Source organism: Meleagris gallopavo, chromosome 1, assembly GCF_000146605.3.
Source record: "Meleagris gallopavo isolate NT-WF06-2002-E0010 breed Aviagen turkey brand Nicholas breeding stock chromosome 1, Turkey_5.1, whole genome shotgun sequence".
In the NCBI taxonomy this organism is placed as follows: domain Eukaryota; kingdom Metazoa; phylum Chordata; class Aves; order Galliformes; family Phasianidae; genus Meleagris; species Meleagris gallopavo.
The window spans coordinates 51,197,818-51,205,623 of record NC_015011.2 but is presented as its reverse complement, the minus strand read 5'-3'; the positions used below and the strand labels follow the sequence as shown (position 1 = coordinate 51,205,623).

At 41.5% G+C, this 7,806-nt stretch overlaps 1 long non-coding RNA gene across 1 annotated transcript; it reads right to left on the bottom strand.

Annotated features, from left to right (window-relative positions):
• LOC109367633 lies at window positions 1-7,800 on the bottom strand. The gene is made up of 2 exons (XR_002114877.2): window positions 7,434-7,800; window positions 1-140 (listed from the first exon to the last, which is right to left on the bottom strand). It is a non-coding gene; the product is annotated as an uncharacterized LOC109367633 (long non-coding RNA).
• Between the last annotated feature and the right edge of the window lie 6 nt (window positions 7,801-7,806).

The following is a 7,806-nucleotide window of genomic DNA, read 5'->3' as shown; positions in this document are numbered from 1 at the left end:
TTTTGAAGTGCTGGTACACACAATAACAATACTCACCAGTGGGGGAACAGTAATGTAAAAGTTCCTCAAATGCATATTCTTTGGACTGCAGAATTCAGGAGCAAATACATCCACAAGCATTTTAAAGTACTCCATTCCTTCTGCAAAGTTATGTGTGAGGTCACTAAGGACAGAGTCCAATTGCCTGCAAAATTCTATGATTCTATGAAGCTTTCCCTCGCACTCCAGGTGTGGCCTCACCAGAGCTGAGTACAGGGGGACAATTACCTCTCTGCTCTTCCCGGCTACCCTATTTCTGATACAATCCAGGATGCCTTCTTAGCCAGCTGGGCAATGCTGGCTCATGTTCAGCCAAGTGTCAACCAACCCCCCAGGTCCATTTCTTCCACACAGTCCCAAACCTGTACGTGTCCAGCCTTCTTGGACCCCTTTACCTTTCAGCACTGAATCCCTAGGAACCCTCCCTACCACTGTTCTGAATAGATCCAAGTCCACTGTCTGGAAGTCCAAGGTAGCAGTTTTGTTGACTCCCCTCCTGGCTTTACTAAGAACAGAGAACTGCCATTTTGCAGTCACTCTGCCCAAGATAGCTCCTGACCTCCACACCTCCCACCAGCCCTTCTCTGTGAACAGCAGGTTTAGCAGGGCACCTCCCCGGGCAGGCTCTTTTACCAGTCAGAAAGTTATCCTCCTGAAGACTCTAGAAACCTCCTAGACTGCTTCTTCTGCACTGTGTTATATTTCCAGTATATATCAGGGAAGCTGAAGTCCCCCATGAGCACAAGACTGGTGTCTGCGCAACTTCTGCCAGCTGCCTGTAGAACACCTCGTCCATCTCTTCAGCCTGGTTAGGCAGTCTGTACCAGACCCCCACCAGGATGTCAGCCTTGTAGGCCCTCCAACATGCAAAGCTGGAAAGACTTCAATTTTTACAGACTGCAGGAAACAAAAATAGTTTAAAATAGGAGGATTTTTTATCTCCTTCCCTATGAAGACGAGGCTCCTACATTCACATTTATGTTATGATTCCTATACTTTCTCTTCCTCCATTTCAATGTTTTTAAATAAGCTAATATTTTTCTATCCTATTAAATTTCACAGAGAATAGAGAGGTCAAAGCTATCAGCCTTACTAGAGATTTACATTTGTGCCCTTGCTGTAAGTCAACTTCAGATCTGCCGCACTTGGTTTGCTTTTCTGAGTGAAGACTCATATTTACCATGAAGACTTTCCCCCTGCCATTTGCTTTATCCAAGGCAGCTCTGACAAAGAAAAGAACATTTTGAAAGCAACAAAGGAGTGTAGTGCTTGATTTAGCAAAAGAAAAATATTTTTTTTTCCACATGACCAACAAAGAAACCAAGATTCCTGAAATAATTTTTTGCTACCCAGTAGTAAATTCAGCTATGCTGAACCTTTTATTATAAGCATATAAAAACTCCTAGGCCTCAATTCTAGTTTCCACACACATCATTACGAGTAACAAAACAACCTCTGTTCTCTCCCAGAGGAGCTCTAACCACAGGCCAAAACGGTGCTGGGTTATGTGCTACAGAAAGGCAACAACAGGGAGCAATTTTGTTTCTGCCCGGCACAAAGAAGGTTTTAGCTGTGTAAAAGAAAAGATACGGTGCATAAAAAAATACAAGCAGGTGTATCATTAAACTAGCAACCTAACTACTACCAACTTCTGAGACAATAATAAATAGCTTTATTGTAGAAGAATTAAAAGGAGTACAGGAGAAGAGCATTTCATAGAAACTGTGGAAAATTAAGATTGCAGAAAGGCTATGGCTCTGGGTGCTGAAGGTGGCCAACTGATTTATGAGGATGGAAAGTGGTACAGTAGCTATGATACGTGCAAAGGGAAAATTCAGATCACTTCCAACAGGTGAGTTTCAGTTGACCACAAGAAGCATCCAGATTGGAGAAACCTTATTAAATAATTCAAGAATAGTGTACGAAACTAAGATGTGAAGTGTTCACGATAAAAGATGCTTACACCACAGCAGTCTCATTAGAGGTCTTTTAGGGGTAGTGATTTTTTGTTTGTCTGTGTTTGAGGAGTGTTCACAAACGAATGACTTTATTTCACTCCCAGGGAAATACACTGAGAAATTTTCCCAATAGCTTTAAGATGGCAGAGTTTAGCTGTCACTGTGGTTTCTCCAGTGTCCTCCACTCACATCACTGGAGTGCTAGACTGGTGATTCATGGAAATTATTCATTGCTCAGGAACTCTGACTAAAAGTATTTGGGTTAATTATCCATATCTTTATACCATATGGGTTTCTCTCCTTTTAAGTTTATACTTTCTGTTTTTTCAAGAAATAAACTCTTTGGGGATATAGTGGTTTCATTTAATGCAATGAAGTGTTAACAAATAGAAATGGCATCTACAAGTGTGAAAAAGAGATAGAAAAATGTTTCAGACAACTGTAAAAGCTACAAAGACAGACTGGTAGCCAACAGCTAAAACAAAAAAAGCACTAAAGCAGTTTAGATGGCAGTTATTTATACTTTTCCTACCAAACTGCCTGGAATGATAAAATGTGAGCTAATGGTAAATGCTGAAAAGGAGAACTTAAGAAGATAAAGTGAAAAATACACTACAGTACATAAACCTACAGTGAAAAGTAATTACATCTTCAGAGGATAACTGTACAGTCCCCTGAATTCAGCTATTCATTTCTAAAAACCTGCTCTTCCAAATGTCACCTGATGCAATAATTTCATTGTGAGTTCCGGATGCTAATATTGCTGTAGTTTTACTTTTTGCTTGCAGCTACAGAAAGAAGCAAACCATCTATAGAACAATATGATCTTGAGGATCAGAAATCCCTGTGAAGCTTTATCATTGACATGAACAATTGCAATTTTATTGCGTTGTCTAGAAAAGATACAGCCAGGTAAAGAAGCAAGCACTACTAGAATAACTCATGTGAAATAAAGGAGGCAAAAAGCTCAAAAACGAGTCCAAAACAGGAGGAGATAAGTGAGTCTGGTTTCCTGCCATACAATTAAGCTGCCGAGAAAGGAGAAGTATGAGAAAAATACAACCAGAAACCAAGAGATAAAGATTCTTTGAGAAGCCATAAAATTGCCTCAAATTTATCATACTTGGCATGTTATAAGCCAAGAATGCCAAATGAAAGAAGACCTTGTCTTTCTCTCTACAAGCAAAATAGTGAGCTATGCCCAGATATAAACATTTTCAACTCTTTGTTTCCTAAGCAGCTACATTTAACAGTTTTTCTTTTCCTTCATTCACATGTCAATTACTGTGCATTATTTACCTCTCTTTCTCAGTCCTGCAAATGTACACAAACGGATATACTACCACACCCCACTGTTTGCTGAGGACATATTCCTGAAAAGTGAAACACTTAGCAGTTCAACACACAACAAAGCAATTTTCCCCATATAGAATTAATGCAATTGATGAATATACCAATTTTAAAAATACCAACAGAGATTGAATGTATGACACAGAAAATGAACAGCAGAAGCAGATGGTGTGGAAAATACACAGACCCATAAGCAGGAAGAGATGCTGACTTGTGGAAATGGGTAACTGCTTCAGTAAAATCTCACACACTTCAGCCATGAAGCTGAACACTGGACCAGTATCACATTTTTCCATACTTCACCTTTGATTGACTTGATTGCTTTTGCTTCATCTGAGGAAGATGAAGGACATGAAAATGTAATTGTTTGGGAAGGAGTAAAAGGAACACATTTCATCTTCTAAACATTGTTTCAGTCACAGTCTTGATTCAGTTCTCAAGGGTATGGGTAGGAGGCGCTTCTTCCACACATCCCCATGTGTATTTAAAGAATAAAGAGAGGGTCCAGAGGAGAGCCATGAAGATGATCAGAGAGCTGGAGCACCTCCCTTACGAAGACAGACTGAGGGAGCTGGGCTTGTTCAGCTTGGAGAAAAGAAGGCTGCGGGGTGACCTCATTGCAGCCTTTCAGAACCTAAAGGGAGCCTACAAACAGGAGGGGAGTCAACTCTTTGAAAGGGTAGATAACAGCAGGACAAGGGGAAATGGTTTTAAGTTGAGGGAGAGAAGATTTATGTTGGATGTCAGGGGGAAGTTCTTCACAGAGTGAGTGGTGAGGTGCTGGAACAGGCTGCCCAGAGAGGTTGTGGATGCCCTGTCCCTGGAGGTGTTCAAGGCCAGACTGGATGGGGCCCTGGGCAGCCTGGTCTAGTATTAAATGGGGAAGGAGGTGGCCCTGCATGTGGCAGGGGGGTTTGGAGCTTGATGATCCTGGAGGTTCTTTCCAACACAGGCTATTTTGTGATTCTGTAATATCCACCATTGGAAGGATTAAAGGACTGGACATCATGCCTAACAGTTTGACTGTACAGCAATTAGTCTGCTAAGGATTAATTTAAAGCATGAAAACAGTAGCCATGCTTTTCTAAGTTCATTCAAAGAAAGCAGGAAGAAGAACAGTGAACAACAAAACATGAATAGAGTCAGCATTATGACAGGCTAAAACAAATATTTATTGAAGTCTAAGGCTGGGAAAGTTAATTTTCTGATTTCTTTCTGAGTTTGGCAAACCAAACCAAAATATAACACCTAGCTAAATAATACTGAGCTTCTGCAGGATTCATATCTAATCATGCCATAGTCAAAATTCTTTTTTCCTAAAAACTGCTAGCAGTTTTTACAGGTAATCTTTTAAAGCAATAATACTCTCTATCCTGCACTGCTGGGTGATCTACATAAAACGCCACTGGTTAAATATGTCTGAGAAACACCTCTCAGGCATTAATGAAATATTGAGCTTTAATACGTTATCATAACAAACAGTAAGTGCTACCTTAGAATGAGCCTTTCTTTGGATGACGACCTGCATATGCTTTTTACTGTTTCTACTATTTTCCACACAGTAAAATTGGTCTTTCCAATTAATAATTACTTGTAGAGAAAATTTAAGGCTTTAGCTTTGCTCATTTTCTTACTGGTTTGTAATATACTCTTCTTCAGAACAGACAAAAACCTAATGGCACGTACAGCAGCAGGAATTTTGCTATTCATTTAAGTGAGGTTAGAGTTTAATAACTTTGGATACGCTTGTAAATGGCATTTATTAAATAAGGAGAGATCTGTTGTTCTGAATATTGTATTTAAATCATCATATTTAATGATCATGGAGGAGATGCTGACCTTGTGTTTCAAACAGTTTTCTAAGCCAGCTTTCATAGCTATTGAACATCTAGCATGATTTTTTCCCTTTACAGACTGTTTTCATCTGTTCAGCTTAGAACTAGAATCACAAGGATAATTACAATGCAATGGTCATTGCCATGCCTAAAGATGGATATAATGAAGTAGGTCATATGGCATGGCTATGCTACCATTCACAGGGGACTAGAGGAATGGCCCAACAGGCCATGTAGTTTAGTAGCAAATATAAGTCCTGCCCACGGGAAGAAACAATTAATGCACTGGACACACTGGGCAGCCACCAGCTTGAAAGCAGCCACGTGGAGAAAGCCTTGGGGAGGACAGGTTGACCATCAGCCAGTCACGCGTCCATGCTGGAACAGCATGCCAGGCTGAATCCTGCAGGCAGAGCATAGCCAACAGGTGGAAGGAGAGAATCTTTCCCTTCTGCTCAGCAGTGGTGGGACATGTCAAGAGTGATTTGTCCACTTCTGGGTTCCCCAGTACAAGTGAGACATGAACAAAGTGAAGACATCCCAACAAAAGGCCATGAAGATTATGAGCACTGAAAATTCTGATTCAAGAGGACAAATTGAGAGAGCTAGAACTATTCAGCCCCAAGAAAAATGTGCAGAGGGATCTTATCCATGTGTACAAAGATCTGGCGAGGGTAGCAGGCACAAATTTAAGCACATGAAATTCTATCGTCCATATTTGTAGGGGTCCAAAGAAAGGTTATGGAGTCTCCATCCTTATTCATACACAGAACCCAAAAGGATGTTGCCCAAAGCAACTTGTTGTAGTTGAGCCTACATTGAGCAAGGCTGGGTGACAAGGCAACGTCTAGAGATCCCTTCCAATCTCAAGAATTCTCAGATTCTGAAGTTCAGAAGGGGAATTTTGTAAATTTTGAATAAGATTTATGCAGATAGACAGTGTTCTGCACAGCCTCTTCTCCACTGCTGTGTCCTGTGTGTTCACGGTATCATGCTGATATCTTTATGACAGAGATGGCTGTCATTGACACTGCTGTATCCTAGTGAACATTTCAGTAGAAAGTGAAAGCTACACCAGATCACCTGAACATACAGAGTAAGCAAACAGACTGTTTTATCATTAACCATTTTGTAGAATTCAGAACCAAGGATAGTGGGCTGTGCTATGATTATTTATAACAGATATAAAATGCTTGGTACAAAAAGATGGAAAACGTGCTGAAAAACAATAAATGTCACATGCAGGCAACATTATGGGCAGTACATACCACTTTTAAATGTTATGCAGTATACTTTTTAACATACTGTTTATTTTGTGGCAGTTGTAGTTTAAATCAACAGCAGGAGAAACAAAAGAGAAAATAGCGTGAGGAAAAGAAAGAGATGAAACAACCTCCAAATGCCTTTGTGAATTTAACTAAGACACCGAAAGAGCAGCCAGCCTCAGGCTCAATTTTCAGACAAGTTTTAGACTGCTGCATTTCACTTCCTGAACATGTCAGCTTTCGATTTTGGCCCCAAGGAAGGGAAAAGCAGCTGTCAGAAAAAAAGACTTGGTTTGCCTCTGACCTTCAATTCAATTAAAAAAAAAAAAGAAGCAAAACAGAGAAAGAAATGAAGCGGCAGGCTGTGAAACGTGGTCATGTTGCTACATCATCCCAATGGAATGCCAGCACAAAAACTACCTGCCAAATCACACCCAAGCCATCAAAAGCAGGTGGGAAAAGTCTGAAATAGAAGAGGTAACATGCTCCTCTAGATTATGTAACCCGTGGGTACTTAACAGGATGAGTCCTAACTGTACTATCTGGGATCTTGATTACAGGTTTCTAAGGGGAGGATGAACTGCTTATTAAGTCGGGCACTAGAATACAGATCTCACATTGTTTTTGGAGGACAATACCCCAAAAAGTATTTGAAAAGAAAATGACACCCTCCTTTTTTCTTTCTGAAATGTCTACCCATCATACTGTAGCATTATGGCTCCAGGCTCAGAACTTCACTAAGGCAATACATGCAGGGAACAGTGTCAAAACAGGTCAGCCCATCTAGTCCCATCTGTAACCTTCAGCGTTACTGGTAAAGGGAGAATCTCACTTAAGGTCACATACAGAATCACACAGAATTGTAGGGGTTGGAAGAGATCTCTGGAGATCACCGAGCCCAACCCACAACTGTTAGGATGCCTATTAACAGCTCGTGGGGCTCTAAATACAAGAGATAGATGCATTTTTCACATGTTATTACTTACAGTAAGACTAAGCAATAACATTTTATACGCAGCCCGGCTGATGTTCCGTGCTCCATAACCTGGGATCAAACGGAAGGATTCCGACGACCGCATCCTGGACAGCACAGGGCGAGAGCACGGCAATATTTTACCGGAATTAAAGAAAGCGCTCACAGCTGCCACTCGAACTCAATCGGGTAAAGGTTTCACGCTTTCGCGGTGGCACATTCTGGCGTATCCCAGGGGGGTAAAGGCGGGAGCAGAGACGCGCACCCGCCGAGACGAGGCGCGCGCAGAACGGCGGGGCGCTGGGAAGGCTGGAGCCCGCCCGGAGCCACGGGGATGGCAGCGGGCCGGACGCGCCTCTCCGCCGCCGGCGAGGAAAGTTTCCCGG